Here is an 18616-nt window from a genome sequence, read left to right as displayed (position 1 = left end):
CTCACATCTTGCCTAGCGGAGTGGAAGCCCCTATACCTCATTTTTCCAGGACTATGTCAGCAACAGAAAGAAATTACTCGCAAATTGATAAGGAGACTTTGGCAGCCATGGCCTCTGTTAAACAATTCCACAAATTCCTCTATTGCCGCCACTTCCATTTAATAATGGACCACAAGCCTCTCCTGGGTATCCTGGCTGGCAACCGACAAAGTCCCCCTATTTTGTCCCGTAGGATGACCCTCTGGGCATTATTTTTGCCCGCATACTCCTATACCTTGCAATACAGGACCGGCAAGCACCTTGGACATGCGGATGCATTGCGCCGTTGCCTCTTGCCAGACAAAATTATAGACCCTGCCCCTTCCTCATCTATACTACTAATTGACAATCATCAATTACCTATTATGGCCACAGATGTCACGAAAGCCTCCTCTAATGATCTTATTCTCTTACAGGTATTAGACTGGGTGATAAAGGGGTGGCCAGAAGGGGCTGTAGATGCCCCATTTATGCCATTCAGAGCAAAGCAGCATGAATTATCCACCCAGCAGGGCTGCCTACTGTGGGGAGGTAAAGTAGTAGTTCCCAATATCCTGAGACCAAAGATTTTAAACAGCTTGCATGAGGGCCATCCAGGAATAGCCTGCATGAAGGCTTTAGCTCAGAGCTATCTTTGGTGGCCTGGCATAGACTCTGATATTACCACAAGAGTTAGGGCATGTCATACAAGCCAAATGTTTAGAGCGGCACCTCCAGCCGCTACTTCTGGGGAATGGGAGTCTGCTAAGTCACCATGGGTCAGGGTCCATATTGACCTGGCTGGGCCGTTTCAGGGTCGCACCTTCCTTATCATTGTCGACTCATATTTGAAGTGGGTAGAGATGGTCCTCATGCAGTCTACCACATTGGATATGATTATCAAGGTGTTAGATCACCTTTTTGCAACCCATGGTTTTCCTGACATCCTAGTGTCAAATAATGGTCCACAGTTTACCGCGGCAAACTTTGAGTTATTCTTGGCATGACAGGGCATAAGGCACCTTGGCACCCCTTATCACCTGGCATCTAATGGTCAAGCAAAGAGGAATGTGAGGGCCACCAAGGAAGTGCTGGGGTGATTAGAGGGTGAGGACTGGCATTCTAAGTTGGCAAAGTACCTACTAATGCAACACGTTAACCCCAATCATTCCCCAGCGGAGTTATTAATGGGCCAAAAGTTGAGGAACCATATGGACAGACTCCACCCCAGTTATGCCCCAAATGTTCCCTTAAATTCTTTTAGTGGCATTAGAGTTTTCCAAGTTGGGGATTTGGTTTACGCATGGAATTTTGTAGGTAATCCATTGTGGCTGCCAGGGAAAATAGAGGCAGTTACCGTCCCAAACTCTTATAAAATAAGTCTGTCAGATGGCCGAGTTGGCGCCGACATTTAGACAATGTAAGGGGGCATTGGGCTGAGTTCTCAGAGGACCCATCTGATAGCAACCCGGCCAGCGCACAGCAATGCAAACTTGAAGTGGCCGACAAACCAAGGCGTGAAACAACTGACAGTGAGCTGCTGTGGGAAGATGACTTACCTTTATAAGTTCCTCCATCTGAGTCGGAGTCAGCCAAGGAGAAGGGTCCAGCGATGTCTCCATCATCGTCTGCTAGCCCTCCAAACGATCATTCTCCGATGATCAGGCAAGCCGAATTGCATAGGTCCAGCCGGACTAGGCAACAGCCCACCTATCTGAATGACTACGCATGTGCCTGACTGGTGGGAAGGGGGGACTGGTTACGTTCGGCTGAGCTGAGCTGACTGGTGGGACTGGTTACGTTCAGCTGAGCTGAGTGGGAACTGAAGACCATTCTCATTGGCTGAGCTGTCTGACAGCGAGTGGTATAAAAGCGAGCTGTCAGACCGCGTCAGCTGTTGCTTATTCCTGTCAGCCGACTCGCAAATATAGCGGCTATTGTGGTTACTGCGGTTACAGTTAATATTGCAGTTAACAGTTACAGTTAATAGTACTAGTTAATCTTTATTATTGACTTATCATAATCGTGGACATCATTTGTGCCTCTCAAAAGTATCCATTGGTAGTTAGATTGTTAGAAAATGTCATTAAGTATGAGGCTTTTCCTATTGTATTGTATTCTATCATATCATATCATATTATGTTATATTTAGAAATATTTCTATTTCTACTCTGTTTCCTTTGCTTGGTATTGCTCTTTTTTTCCTTTCAGAAAGTAAAAAAAATGTTTAAAATTGGGTGCTAGTGGTTGAATTGGAGGGACTGGGTCACACTCAACATCTGAACAGGGCAGACTTGATTTTTCAACCCCATGTATTTACATCCCTAGAAAAAGCCAATTAATGTTATTCTGAAATTTATTTTCTTCTTTATATTTTTTCCCAATTCCCATATACTGAAGATAAGTGTGGTGTGTGTATATTGGTAATGATGGCATTGGGGTACTTTGGCTAGAACTAAATTCCACATACAATGCAGTCTATTGTAAATGGAGCAAAAACATATTAAATGTAAACATACACACCTGATAATTAAATCCCTTGGATCGGGGTGGGATTCAAATTTTTAACAACCAGTTCTGTGGGCATGGTTTAAGTGGTGGGTGTGGCTTGGTGGTCATGTGACTGGGTGGACATGGCTTGGTGGTTATGTTATTGGCTGGGTGTGGCCAATTCAATATCACTCATATCGAGGCACGCATCTCCTTTTCTGGACTCTCATGACTGTGGTGATGCTGCAACAGTCATAAGTGTGAAAAATGATCATAAGTCACTTTTTTCAGTGCCATTGTAACTTTGAATAGTCACTCCATGCAAGCAAAGTACGAGCAAAGGAGGGGGAAAAAACTCCAGAGACGTTCCTGAGACAGGAAGTCTAGTCCTGCCAAGAATGTAATAAGGGTTAACGGAGAGGCAGTTTCTGTAAGCAACACCAGAATGTTTCCTTGCTGCCTTCCTTACAGGATTAGGCCAGTAATTTCTTCTAACAACCGGTTCTCTGAACTGCTTAGAATGTCAACAACCGGTTCTAGAGAATAGGTGTGAACTGATAGAAACCCACCCCTGCCTTGGATGTAAAACAAACAAACACAAATTTTGGAACATTATATTCCAACCTACAGATGGAAGAAAATTAAGGAATATTATATTTTTTGGAAATTAGATAAAATACTGTACAATCTATATTTTGCAAAGATTAATTAGAAGAAGACTGAATTACTTTCTTGTGAATGTGGAGAAGTCATTATTTTTCCTCTTAATTTTTTATTTGAGGAGTTTAAAAATGGTGGAAAGAATCTTTTGCCATGGCAAAAGACCTCTGCTGAAAGATTGTTCCATTCAAACAAAGTTGGTTCTTAATTTATGATTTGTATAAAATATTGTATTCTGAGCAGTTTGCAATAATTATATGATGATCATAATAACTCTAAAACATCTCAATGAGAATAATGGCCAAAGAAAGGTATTGGAGAAAGATGGTTTTTAACATCCATGAACTCTGGTGTTCCACAATGAATAAAGAAAGGAAAAAAGATGGGAAATCATAATGTATGACCATTAATGAATTCCAGCATCTTAACGTGTCTTCTGGCATCGCCCACTACCATTCTTGGCACAACCTGCCCTCTTATCTTTTATACAGGTATAAAAAGTATAGGAATGCTCTGAAGGTCAGAAATCACTAGTGGAAATATGAGATGTATATTTAACTGCAGTATAAATTAACAGATACATTCATACATATAAATATTATGCAAAATTGTTTGGTTCTGAACTACTTTTGCCTACACAGAAGTAACCATGTCTTCCATAAAAATATACAAATCAATAATGATATTAAAAAATTGACTACATCCCCACACCTCAATCAGATTTAGATTACTGAGCCAAGAAATTCCCATCCCAACATTCTCCTTATTGCTTCAGGTCACAAGAGAAAAGTTCCTGCTGGGGACCTAATTGCAAGCTTCAACAGTCTGGGAAGCAAAGCTAGGAATATGTGACAAGTTATAAAATGCCTGCAGATTTTACACTGAAACAGCATCTATAGAAAGTTAACTTGTGCTAAGAATACATTCCTTATCCATTGGATTTCTGCCAGAGATTTGATTTAATTAAACAAGTTGGATCATAGTGACCTCTAGGGGTACAAAAAAAAACATTTGCAGCTGTGGTCGAAAGAAAGAGAAAATGTGCTATTTTCTGCTGCAAAAGGATTTGCCTGAATATGGTATGTAAGATTAAAACAAAAATGCCACTTACAAAGAGCAGGACATATACATTCAGCATAGTTTGCAGAAGTGTTATTAGAAACAGCGCACACGCACTTTGATTTTGGACAAAGACACTACTAATTTTAAAAAGTTATCTATTAGGAATAATTTTCTAAACTTTAAAGAAACAAGTAAAATTTATATTCATATTCTGAAAAAAATGTCTTCTTTTTTAAAATTCAGTATTCATCTGCTTCCTTTGGATTGCAATTTGGAAGTGACTTTGGGGGACTACTGGATTTCCAAACTTTCTTATTTTCAAGTTTAAAATTAGGTAAGCATATTGAGAGAAACATAAATAAGACATCATTCTAAAAAAAAAATCTCACGGTGTTTTGTCAGTTTTTCTCCATGATATATAGCATATAACAGTAAATGTTGAGAAATTGAATGCTTTTGCCTGCAAGACTTGAATTACTTAATTTGGGGGAGGGAGGGGTTCAAAGCCAAGACATAAAGTTCTTAAATACCATTATTTCTATCTTTCCCATTACTCCCTGATTGTGGAAATTTCCTTCATGATCCCATATTTCTGGTCACCACACTGAGATTAGTAGCAGAAAAGAAAAGGTGGAGAGAAGAGAGTTTTCCTTGCTCACTGAAGCAGCAGAGAGAGTTGAACAGTTTGGCAAACCAGTCACCCATCACAAACCAGAACATATTGGAAACCTGGCCCAGATTTCTTCTGGGTCAAAGAAGTGACTTTATATTGCTATAGGCATTTCAAGACATCTGGTCACTATTCTGCTCAAAAACACACATGAATGTGCTTTAAAATTATTTTGCAAGGGGAATACTCTCCAGTGCTGTTGGTGCTAATGTAAAAAAAGAGAACAACTTAAGGTTTATACATTGATATCTACATTTCTGACAAGTAGAAACAAGATTTTAAAGATTCAGTAGGACAGCAGAGTGCCTGAATTCAAGATAGATGGAACCTCTTTTTGAATTCTTTTTCAAGCAATTTGGATAAGAGGGAACCCTTGCAGATATAACAACAGGAATAGTACTTAGACTTATATACTGCTTCACAATGCTTTACAGCCCTCTCTAAGCAGTTTACAGAGTCAGCATATTGCCCCCAACAATCTGTGTCCTCATTTTACTGACCATAATATGTGGGAGAGTGAAGACCTATAACATCCTTCCCTCAACCTGATGGTCCCACCAGTTGTCTGCCCAATGATCTCTACTCCAGATTTTAGAAATCTGACTCGTAGAATTCTTAGTTTGATAACCATACCAGCTAATCACTATGTGATGGCCTCCTGTCAGTTTGTACCAGTTCTCCCAAACTGTATGTTAATTTTCTGAGCAGTTCAGATAACTGGTTGTTGGAAGAATTCTTTTTCCACTGTACAGAGATAATCCTGCAAAGAAGGCAGGAAGGAAATATTCTAATATGCCTGTATTCCTAGCCTAATCCTTATCTTAATTACCACTCCTGCTGCTTTAAGTGTTTTCAGAAACTGGGCTAACCTTTGTTACATTGTAACAGCCTTAATGGTTCTTGGCAGTACGCCCAGACTTTCTGTCTGTAGCTGAGCTTCTCCCCCCTCCCCCCTCCTGGAGTATTTTGTGGTATTTTTTATTCCTGGAGCTTGAACATCTATTTACAGGTTTGGCATAGCCATAGAAGAAATGGCTGACATGCAGGATGCAAGCTTGGCATTCTGTCCGATTTTTTTTTTACTGCCTTTCTGAGGGCTTGTGGTTTTTCCTTAAATCTGGATGATTACCTTAGGATATCTTGTGAGGTGAGTGAGATCAGCCGATATCTTTAACTGGAGAAAATCGTTTCCAGGAAGTCCACTTTCCTCTAGAAAAAGTACCTTTGACAGGAGTCTCTTGCATTGCTTCAGAGTGGCCAAGGCACATGATTGCTCACTGATAATAAGTGGATCCTCCTTCCAATTTGTTATAGTTTGCTCTCTTATTATATAGCATAATAACATGGCACCAATTGTAAAAAGTTAGCACCCACCCCCTCCTAGAAGAATGAAATATTTTGAAAAATATTAAAAAGGAAGAATATATTTCCCTGGATATGAAATGGAGAAACATGTTTTCTTAGAGGTAGAAAACAGCCCCCACCTTCCTTAATAGCCCACAACAGATGTCAGTACTTGAGAGAGAGATAGCTATATTCATAGGCAAAAATTCCCTGCAGCAAGGTCTGAACAAAGAATGGGATTAGCCCTCACTCAAGATGTTAATTTATTAATTTGTCTCTTTAGCCCAGCATTTTGTAGTCCAAATATGCTCACCCATTTTCTGGAGAGCTTAAATGGTTTCACTTTATGAGCAAGAGTTGGCTATTTTAATTATTTTAATTCTTCAATATGCTCTGGCACTTTATCTGATTTGTAACTCTGGGTTGCAGGTATTGCTGAGGAAAAGGAAGGTATTCAGACAGAATGGTTTAGCTTTCCATGATAGCTGTGACTCATTGATCTTCAGTGTATCCCCCCATTTCTAATGTAATGATTGGTATTTAGGACAGCTTTTTGCAAGCAAAGAAGCTTTTTGTATTTTTGTTGGCCACGCCCACCCAACCATGATCACCCAGCCACACCCACCCAGCTAATCATTAGGGCAGAGAACCGGTTGTTAAAAAATTTGAAGCCCACCACTGCTATAAGGATCTGTAATTACCCCAACACATCTTGTTGGTGTTAGGGTAATTACAGATCCTGTAATATGGTATGCTTAAACACAAATTATGCATACTTAGATTCAGTCTGCTGACATTTGTTAGCATAAAACTGCATAAATGAAGTGTCAGTCCTACTGGTTCTGTAAATTATAGTTTTTTCACTTTTCCTATACCTTTTTCTGTCTACCAGCATATTATCACACTTGATGAAATTTATTAGAATTATGTCTGAGCTATAAATGCTAAAAGTTCATTTATACTGAGAAATGGATGGACTTTATAATCTGCAGCCTTTACAGAAGAAGAATGGGTGTTCTACCTTGGGAGTCTACTGGAAAAGCCTTGCCTTTGTAATTTAAATTAAATTACACAGTAAATAACTTCCTAAATCTTAAAATAGCTCAGTAAGAGACAAATCATTCCACAGAAGAACTAATACTTGTATATTTTTCTAGTTCCAAATTTACAAGTTTATATTGGATTTCTTTTAAAGCTCAGTCATTTTTATTTATGTTACAGATGACCCATTGGATGGTTGGTTTCTGAAAACCATGCTCATGATCAGAAAGTGTCTCAGGACAGCAGTCTAAAAATTAATTGGCAGACATAATGATGAAAAATAAGTTATTTTTATTGCAACAGCATTGGCTATATATACAATTCTATTTAATTAGATCAGATAATGAATTGATATCATGGAATTATATATACTAGCTAGATGGTCAATATGAATGATCTTTAGGCCTTCATAATCTTTGTACTATCTAAAGCATGTTTTCAAGTAGAATACTGAAAATGGTTTAATTTATCAGAAATTGATATAGGAGATTTACTGTGAGAACTTGATTTAGTTATGAAGTCTACCATGAACACTATGGGCATGAATTTCTGGATGATATGAATATGTATTATGTTAAAAATGAAAGATAGAAGAGATCCCTTGGTGATCTTCTAGATCAGTGGTTCCCAACCTTTTTTTTGCCCCGCACCCCTAAAGAAATTTCACTCGAACCTCGCACCCCCTGAAATAAATAATAAATAAAAAATGTCAACATATAGCCAATATCCTATTATTTACCTGGACTTTTCTCGCACCCCCAGGGAATATTGTCTCGCACCCCCAGGGGGTGCAAGCACCCCAGGTTGGGAACCCCTGTTCTAGATATTAGAATGTAGTAACTGCAATATTTGTTCATGTTGTACATTTTTCTCATGCTTTGATGGCCAGAAAAAATTATTATAAATATGTTCTTGATACAATACTGCTCAGTGTTGTTGTAAATGTGCCAATACCCTACTAGTAGTATGTAGTACATACCATTTTTACTAGGTTTAGTCCCACCCTTTTGTGAAGTCACTTTCACATCATACCCCTCTACCCCCCACCCCCCAATCCCTTTTTCCAGAAGCAGTGAGATGACGGTTCCCTTGGCCCTTTAAGTTCCACAATCCTATTCACTGGAAGTAACATGTTATATTAATTATTTGCCAGAGAGTGTTCTTATTGGTCCATATTTGTAGAGGCAGTGATTGGTAGCAGCAGCCTATGATGTTACTGCTATGTTCAGATTGGCTTCCCATTGGCCAAGTCTGAGCACAAGTCTGCTTAATACAAAAAAACAGAGGTATATCTGATTTGATGGTTGCCTGTTTGAGCACCGGGGAGGCCCCAAAAATTCATTAAAATGCCTGTTTGTGCACCACAGGGAGTAAAGGCATTATCAATGTAAAGTAAGCAGGCACTGTCTCTGTTCTGGTACCTGTTTCCTGTTGTAATCCAAGGAATTTGGGCATCGCATTTTCTTTGTTCTAGGATGTTTTACATTGCAGAGATGTACAAATAAAATACTATTTTGCAAAGGTCCTTTTTGTATGTGCGTTTTGCTTTTTCCGAAATGGTTCAGGGGTCGTGTTAAAAGACTGGAAAAAATAAAATTAAGAGAATGGATTATATCTGCATCTGATGATATGCCTATGTCAAACCCTAAAAGTGTTTAAAATTTAGTGACTGGCTCAAATTGTGAACAAATGAAACAGTGTAAAACATGAAATGTTTTTAATGTTTTGTGTTTATTTTATAATGGGCCATACATGTTGGCATACATTGGTAACTGTTACATGTTCTGGAACCCCTTCCAGGCTTTGTATTTACTACAAACTGCTTCACTGTTTGATCATTTTTGACATTGTATTCAGAGTATAGCTTTGAAACATCTTAGTAGGTAACCCTTTAAAGCATTTAACTAGATAAAATGGGCGTTGGTTCTTACCTGACATGCCATTTCTCTTCGAGCTGCGAGGATCATCCAGAGAGTGGGTAGTGCTTCAGTCTGCGTCGTTGTAGGCTGAGCTTAATTACTGAGGAACGCTCCGCCTTCCATCATGTGGCTCTGTTGCCGGCGTTCCCCAGTTTATGTGAAAGCGAGAGAAAAGAGAAATTCATACTCTCATTTTACTAGACTTAAGGTTCATTGGCCGAAACAAGACCCCACCAGACGGTGAAAGAAAAGGGTGGGGCTGGATGATCCTCACAGCTTGAAGAGAAATGGCATGTCAGGTAAGAACCAACGCCCATTCTCCTTAGAGCTGCTCGGATCATCCAGAGAGTGGGACATACCAAAGCTTGGCTGTCCTATGGGAGGGACTCCGTCTGGTTCGGGAGCTTCTCCAGGTCCTGAGGACCCACTGTAGGACTCGTCTGCCAAATGAGGCCTCCACTGAGGCAATATGCCGAACTTGTAAGGTCTCCTGAAGGGAGACGAGTAGGCCCAGGTGGTGGCCTGGCAAATGCCAATGACTGGGCCCGTGGTGGCCCAAACTGCCGAGGAGGCCTCACCTTGGTGAGATGTGCTGTTATTCCGCTGGTCCTGGTGGACCCTGTGACAAGTAAGATCTAGCAACGGAGGGTGAAAGAGGCTGACTTGGGACTTATGACCCCACGTGCGGAAGCTATTCCGAGTGGTATCATAGATTCAGGTGGACCGACAGGCGGCTAAGATGGTATCAATAACCTGGTCAGAGAGTTTCTTGCTTCCCAGGCGACTCCATTCAACCTGCCGATAGCTAGGATGAGCCACAGGGGATCTGGATGTAGAAGGGGCCCTTGAGGAGGGGAGGTCCCGTTCGGAGGGATTTTCCCGAGAGGAGCCACCGATAGGTTGCGGAGGACCGCAATCATGGGCGCCTGGGCCAGAAGAGGGCCACCAGAAGCAGTTCTGCTTTTTGTGAAGCAGACCTAGAATGACTCCGTGACTAGGTCTAGTGGAGGGAATGCATATAGAGGCCCTGGGGGCCAGGGGTAATGGGGGTGTTGTAGTTTTCGGCCCCTGGGAGGGGCGCCTCGAGAATCTTGGGAGTCATGCATTGAGAAGGGATGCCAAGAGGACCCCTATCGGTAGGCTGGAGGTCATGGGAGCCTCCTTGAACAGAAATGAGCTCTACTTTGAGACAGAGAAGAATGCACATCGCCCGGTAGCAGGGGCGCTAGGCTTCTCTAATCAACCGTATGGATTGTGTGGTCCCTTGCCTGTTAACATGAGCCTGGCGATGACGCTGCCCATGAGGGTAAGGACAAGACGCCCACGTACCTGCGGGAGGGAGCTATGAAGGGCCAGAACAGTGGTGTGAGTTCCAACTAGTCTATCCTACATGGCCGGTCTGTCTCCGACCGTTTGCCCCAAGCCGTGAGCGAGTGGGTGAGAGCGCCCCATCTGGACAGGCTGGAATCTGTGGGGAGGGTGAGCTGTTGGGGCTCCTAGAGGTAATGACCCTCGTTGATGATGGGGTTGGTCCACTCGAGAAGAGACGTGAGGACTCCTGGAGGAACCTGGAACAAGAATTTCGAATGGCTTCTGCCGGCCTTAGAAATGGGAGCAGGAACCCTGTAGGGGTCTGGTGCGTAAACGGGCCCAGGGAATGGGAATGCCTGAGACCATCTCGGCCAATAGTTTAGGCCCTTCTAATAGAGTTACCCCTTTTTTGATCACCGGATACGCTTGACAGAATTCCGGATGTTAAGGGGTCTTCTGAGGAAAAAAGGGGCCATTCCCTTTAACCGTAACGATTATGGACCCCAAGGGGTTATCCAATTAGATGGCGACAGATGGCCCATGTCAGTTTGCGAGGAAGTGGTCTTGGAGGGCAGCGAAAGTAGCTCTGGTGTCCCTCTGCTTGGCGTCTGGAGCGGGACAGGATGAGGAGTCATCCAGGTGGCAGTGGAGATGCCCGGGGGGGATTCTGAGGTGAGCCGCTAGGGCCGCGAGGACCTTGGTAAGGGTTCTCGGGGCAGATGCCAACCCAAGGGGAGGGCCACATATTGGAGTGGCGGAGATTGAAACAGGATTGGGATGTCTGGATACGCTTCTGAGGATCTGTAGGAGAGAGCCAGTTCCCTCGCCTGGAGCCCAGTAGAAGGACTGTAAGGTGAGCATCTGAAAACTGCGGTGGATCAGGAAACGATTAAGCCGTATTAGGTCTAGGATTGCTCTCCATCCACCTGAGGATTTGGAGGCCATGAGGAGGTGCGAGTAACAGCCCCGCCCTCGTTGGGAGGGTGGGACGAGTTGGGTGGCCTGAATTTTGTGAAGAGGATGAATGGTGGAATCCATTAAACTATGCTTGGTGGGGTCCCTCCAGGGGGGTGCCCTGGAAAGGTCAGGGGGAGCACGCTGAATTCCAGGGCGAGTCCGAGCGGAATAGTAACACGGACCCAGGCAGGGAAGTAGAGGAACCCCAAGGGTCGGTGACATGTCTGAGGCGTCCGCCAGTGGGGCGGGGGGGGAGAGGGACCTGTATTGGGCGCTGGAAGGGCCTCCCACATGATCCCCTGAGGGGAGTCCTGTAGGAGCCACCCCCCGGTTCCTGTCGCCCGAGTTAGCGGATCCTGGAGATGGAATGGCCGAAAGAAGTGGTACCTGGGCGGGGAGAAAGACTGGAAGAAGGTCGAGAGGCCCTTTCCGAAATGGCTGAGGGGTTCTGGGCTCTGACCTCTGAAAGGGGAGTGGAGGACTTATTCCATGCTTCGGCTCTCGACTGGCAGAGATTCCAAGGCTGTGCCAAAGAGTCTGTCCCCTTTGATGGGAGCCTTGACCAATTTGACTCTGTAACCGGGGAGTTATGGTTCTAGAGAACACTTAACCTTGTGATAGGCAGCGAGGGCCGAGAATTCTGCCATGGTCATGAGTACAGCGATGTCCTGATGCACAATTGTAATAGAGGCGGGGACATGCCGTTTTAGTTGGCGAAGCCACCGGATTGGAGACCTGGAGGAAAAGGAGGCGGCCGAAGCCGATCTAGTGGCCCAAGTGTAGGCTTGGGGAGCCTGGCGTAAGGCTAGTTCGGCCCTCTTGTCCTTGGGTTTCAGAGCCTCCAGAGGATCATTAGTGGAGGAGGAGGATGCTGAGCCAACAGTGGGCTCGTCATCCTTGAGGGAATTAAATCGGTGGAGAAGTCTGAGTCAAGGTTGAAGTAAAAAAAACCTGTTGTCCGGGCGAGGTGGGGAGGGGAGGGCCCCTGTAGAGATCAGCTGCTTTGATCCCAGATCAGAGGAAATGGGCAGAGCCGGAATGACATTAGCTTCCGCCCCGGGCTGCTTGGGAATGGCATGCCCTGGGCTCTCCGCCAAGGAAGGGAGGACCAAGGGAGACTAAGAGCACAGGCCAGAGATGACTTGGCCTTAAGGCAAAGCGGTCTATACATATGCGTCTTGAACAAGCCCTCAAAGGAGGGACCTTTCCCTTTAACTGGGGTTGGGGTCCTTATCCTGAGCATCACCCCCTCCATGGGCTCCGTCCCTGATAGGGATTCGCTGAAATGAGTTGACCCCAAATGGATTTCTCCTCCTCCCTGAATTGATTCAGGCCCCCTTTCTCCTCCTCCTGTTCCCTTTGGAAGAGGGCTGTCCCTCTGTGAAGGTACCTGACCGTGGTAGAATCCGATCTAGGCAGGGACCTGATTGATAGATACTCATGATCGGGAGCCCTCGGGAAGAATCCAGTCTGGACACCTGTTGGAGACCTTCTGCAGTCCCCTGGTGGATATCCAGCTCCATCCATTACCTGGTTTGTTCTGAAATCCCGACTGTGGCAGGCTCCTCCTGCTGTCCGTCTGGTCATTGATCCGTGGGCCTGATGCCCCTGGGGTGAGCTGTGCCTGGAGAGGGAAAAGAAATCTGGGGGAGGGGGTGAGTAGAGATAGGAGGAGCGGAGGGTGGCAGGGCTGGAGTCACTGGGAGGGACCCGCTGGATAGCCCGTCAAGTTCCTTCTCCGATGACTATGACACCTCAAGGCGTCTCCGCTACAGCACCTGATACTCCCAGACGGTTTCCCATCCAAGTATTAACCAGGTCTAACCCTGCTTAGCTTCCGAGATCAGGCGAGATCGGGTGGGTTCAGGGTAGTGGGAAACAGATTGGAAGGGACCTTGGAGGTCATCTAGTCCAACCCCCTGCAGGGCAGGAGAGACTATACCACTATTATTTGGAGTTTCCTTAGCCTGACTGCACAAATGGTAAGACTTAGATTTGGCCTTCAGAGAAGGGCCACTAGAGGAATTATCATCTGCCACTTTAAGAAAACTAATCATATGAGAGAATACCAAAGGCGGTTGGCTCGCCTAGGGTTCGGCCTATAGCATGGCTGGGTGTCCTTATCAGCTGGCCCGTGCCCCCTTTTGGAATTTGATGTACCGCGGAATAGCAGTGAATATAAAGATATTATTATTATTATTATTATTATTATTATTATTATTATTATTATTATTAATAATAATAATAATAATATATTTAATTCCTTTATTTACTTATATATATACATATGAATAAGTCTTGTATACGTGTTTGATTATTGTCTCTCCTTTTATTTATTCTTTTTATTTTTATTTTTTTTAAACTCTTTGAAAATGCTTGATGCTTAAGTCTGGATCCTGGTCCAATAAGGAATCAACCCAAGTGCTTATTTATCCAATTAGTCAAATGAACGCCTGAGGCCAAAAACACTGGGTTGGAAAGATAAGCCTCCAGCAGCTGAACTCCCAGACAACAAACTGGGAGGGGAAGAAGGTGCTGCTATTGCTTCGCCCTGAGCGCGGCTGCGGATTGCCAACAGTAGTTTTAGGAGAGAGACTCTGTACAGGCTGGTAAGGCCTGTTTGGAGAGCTGGAGAACACTCGCAGCAGAGAGAAATTGCGATGGCGCCCGACTGCAAGGCTGAGCCCAAGGAGGCGGCCGCCTACTTGCTGAATGTCGGGGCTGCTCAGGGCGGAATCGGGCCCCTCCGGCGAGCCTAGAAAGCTGAGAGGGGCCGTGAGGAAGAGTTCGCCCCTTCCTGGGATGATCGGCATTTGGGTGGGGGGAAAACCAGCAGTGCTTTGGAGCGCTTAAATTCAAGCCGCTAATGAAGGCGGCGTGGAAGTCAGCAGGAAAGAGGCTCTAAAGAGAGAATCTGGGGGGGGGGGGGTTAGCGCCAGAGCGCTTTTAATCCACCTGCTATCTTTCTCCCCCTGGGGGCGATGAACACGGTCCCCTGAGTCTGAGATGAAAAACCTGGTTGCGCAGAGGCTAGGGAAAGAGAGATAAAGAGCAAATCTTCCAACGATCTTGATCGGCCAAGGAGCTGCACAAAACAACAGCCTAGCCTTGACGAGGCTGGGCAAGACTCCAACAGAGGCAGCGAACTAGCCTCCAAGCACACAAGTCAATTCAATCACTTAAGGACTCTGAGAAGGCCAGCAGGTCCTGCAGCTTGAAAACGGCGCGCAGTGATCGGAAAGATAAGGAAATTGGCGCCCGGCCACGGGGCGGCACTTAAAATGGCGGCTGCCTGCGACGTGGACTTACAGGGCTCCTAAACAGCAGCCAAAATTCTCCCCAGGGGCAATCCAAGGACCGCAGGGGGAGGACAAGGAGGAAGAGTCAATAACCTTCGACAGACAAGAAAAACAAAAACGGAGCATTTTAATGAAGTAAGGTCTGTTAGGCAATAAGGAGGGGGTGGCTAGAAAGTTAGCTAGCCTTCCCCTAGGCACCCCCTGGGACTAGGAGACTTCCCAGGGGAATTGAGAATCGAAAAATCAAGATAAATTTATGCATTACCTATAGCTCTATTTCAAGCTATTTAGGTCTGATCAGTTAGCCCTACCCTTCTGGGATTTGAACCCGGGCTACTTGCTTATTAGGTGGATGCTTTAACCTCTAAGCCATAGAATATCCTCCTGCACAGGGCTAAGAAGAGAATAAATCAATACAACCTGATAAGAAGAAAGTTTTCTTGAGACGGCCAAGAGAACTGAAAAACACTGCCTACTCTGCGTGAGGCTGAGCATAAAACTGGGGAACGCCGGCAACGGAGCCACGTGATGGAAGGCGGAGGTTCCTCAGTAATTAAGCTCAGCCTACAACGACGCAGACTGAAGCACTACCCACTCTCTGGATGATCCGAGCAGCTCTAAGGAGAACAAGCAATGCTGCCCACAGGTTATTGCCAGGGGATGCTGCAGCTGAAGAGGTTGATAACTTGCAGTTTTAAAAACTTCACAATGTCAACAGGAAAGGCAGAGTTATCTGGAGTTCTTCCCTAGGAATCAAAAAATTCACCATTGCTGTGAGTTGGAAAGTAGAGCGCCAACTAGTGTTTGCTGGGTAGACTATGAGGGTGGGTATTTACAATTAACCCGAAAGGCCTCTTGGGCAGCAAATCACTGGGATATACACCTAGAAAGAATGCATTTCAGGCAACGTACATCATAGCTGCATGGTGTCCGTTCTCACATATAATCATACAACACATTCCTTGTGTGGCTTATTTCAATAAGTTTTTCAAAAATTGTACAGAGCAGTGGTTGCCAAATGGTGGGCCATGGCCCACTGGTCGACCATGAGAAAATTTTGGTGGTCTGCAGAGAATGTCTTCCCCAAAGCACCCCTCTCCCAAAGCAATTAATCCAGGCTGTGCAGGAACTCAAGGCTGCAGTGCCCACATGGCCCATCCACTTGCTGGCCCCCACCTTTTAGCCAAGCACAAACCAGCAAAAAGCAGTGCAGCCCTCACTGGCCAGGATGAGGTAATGGTGCTGTTGCAGCAAGAGGGGGCTGGCGGCACAGGTGGGCTGAAGCGGCGATGGAGACTGCCAGGTGCAGGAGCACCACACTCCTTGCATTTGTGCGACACTCCTGAACCTTCTAGCTCACTTCTCTTGGCCTGGGCTCTTCCTCAATGGCCGCAGGCTGTAGAGATGGCCCAGAGCAGGAAAAGTACTGGATGGTGGTGGTGGGACAGGGCGGAATAGGTAAGTCAGCACTTACCATCCAGTTCAGAGCTCCAGAATGGGGTGAGGTCAGTGGAATCAGTTTTCTTATCCCTCTCAGCGCTCTGCTCTGCTGCCCCCCACCCCAGCCCCAACCATCGCTGCCCAGGGAAGGCACAGGAAAAGTAAGCAGGAACATAGTTCTCGCTGGGGTGAAAGAGCTGAGATCAAGGAAGGCACAGGCAACAGAAGATGCAAGCTGACTCCTTTGAAAAGTGCTGCTTTCCGTTGCCTGTGCCTTCCCCAATCTCTGCTCTTTCACCCCAGCAACAGCTATGTTTCTGCTCACTTTTCCTGTGTCTTCCCTGGGCAGCGATGGCTGGGGCCATGGGTGGGGGGACAGCAGAGACATCAATGCTGCTCTCCTCTCCCCCCTCAGCAAGCCAGACCTGGAGGAACATGAAGAATTGCGGATGAGCGCCCGAGAAAGGTGTGTTGGAAATGCCAACACACATTTCCAGCGTGCTCTCCTCTGTCCCGAAGTAGGATTGAGTGGGGGGAAGGGAGCAGGGGGAAGGGTAGGAGGGACAGAGAAACACTGCTGGCTTTCCTTTGGCATGGTGGGGAGGGAGACCAAATGCCCAGACCAAAAGAGCGCCGAGGAAGATGGGCTCCTAGTAACTAGCTTGTTTGTGCAGACAAGAGCTCAAGTTTTTCTGGGCTCAACACATACACCCCTTTGGGAGGGACCCTTCTCGCTTGGAAGCAGTGGGAGAAACCTGGAGCTTAGCCTTGGGGAGTCCTCTTGTGTGGGGGTCAAAGTGTGGTATGTTGCCTGGTTATTAGGAGCCCGTCTTCCTTGGTACTTCCAGTCTGGCCCACCTTCCCTACCCCAACTCCAGGCAGCCACACCTGGCAAAGAAAGGAGAGGTGTCCTCTGACTTGGGGGAGATATGAAATAACAGGAAACCAGATTGGGTGCCTGGTTGGGGTGTGTTTGAGCTGGAGGTATCAGGGGGGTCTGTTTGTGCCCAGGTGTTTGCTTGGCTTGTGATGTGAAGATTTTTTTGTTTGTGAGTGCAAGCTTCCAGATAATTGACAGTCTGGTGGAGTCATCTCTTTTATTCATGCTTTCAGGTCTTTTTTCAATCTCTATGGCTGATACCTTCAGCTCAAACACACCCCAACCAGGCACCCAGATGAAACCTAGCTTCCTAATAAATGATAGCCATCCATTTACCTAAAGCCAAGCCGCACTAAAAGCCTCCAATACAGGAAACACAATGTTGCCAGCCAATCAAGACAAAAAAATGCTACAAAACAGACAGAAAATATTAGAAACACCAATCAAGCAGAACACAGCAAACTCCAAGACCAACACAGACCAAGACTCCCAACCAATCAGGATAAAGAAAAAATCATTCTAACACAGCAGTAGGCTAGCACCAAATTTAAAACAGAAATGGCTGTGAAAACCGGACTCACAGACAAACACAATACACGAGCCTGATGATGGCAGGTGAGATTCTGCTGAAACATCGCTACAACTTTAAAAGCACAACTATAATGACGTGGGAAAATACCCGAACAAAGCTGAATACCATACATACATACATACATACATACATACATACATACATACATACATACTGTATATATAAATTTTTAGTATTAAATTAATATTTAATATAAAAAATAAAAATGTTATATTAAATATATTATTTTTTTAAAAAAATTCATATTAGTGGTCCTCAGGATTTAAAAGTATGATTTTTATGGTCCCTGAGGTCCAAAAGGTGGGTGACCCCTGATTGGGGAGGGGCACAGAAAATCTAATTTCTGCTCTGAGGTTTCCATTCCTGGTCAGGGAATAGTGCTCTGAGCAGCCTTGACCAAGACTCAAATTAAAACAAAATAAAGTATAGCCGTTGTTAAATTCCTCATGGTCAATTAGCACAGACTGATCTTTCATTGCTTTGCCAGACATTTGTAACATATATTCTCCCTTTGATTTGAGTCCTGAAATCATGAGCCTTGTAATATATAGGGCAACCATGAAAAAAACAGCCATAAAATTCAAAAGCTGTGAGGGCCCCATTTACGACAGCAAAACCATCCAAAAAGTATAAAAACATACTTGCTTTTTAGCACCCTGTGCTATATACATCAGCCATTGTATAGCACAAGCAGAAAATCTTTTATTGCTCTTCTGGTAATTGTCCAAAGGGCGATGGTTTCCTTTTTCAAAAACATGAAATGGTACTGTGCCATATAAATGTAACATACTGGAAAGGATCAATTAAATGAATTTCCTTCTCTTCAAGAATCTCTCCACCCTTCCCAGTAAAAAACTCCCTGTCATTTGCATCACTTGCTCCCTAAACCTGTTACAGCAAGTTCTTTTTTGAAGTTAAATGCTATAGCTTTAT

This window comes from Pseudonaja textilis, chromosome Z (assembly GCF_049901715.1).
Source record: "Pseudonaja textilis isolate UNSWEBS1 chromosome Z, rPseTex1.2, whole genome shotgun sequence".
NCBI classification, from domain to species: Eukaryota; Metazoa; Chordata; class Lepidosauria; order Squamata; family Elapidae; genus Pseudonaja; species Pseudonaja textilis.
The sequence above is the reverse complement of the archived record's forward strand: the minus strand, read 5'-3'. Positions refer to the sequence as shown.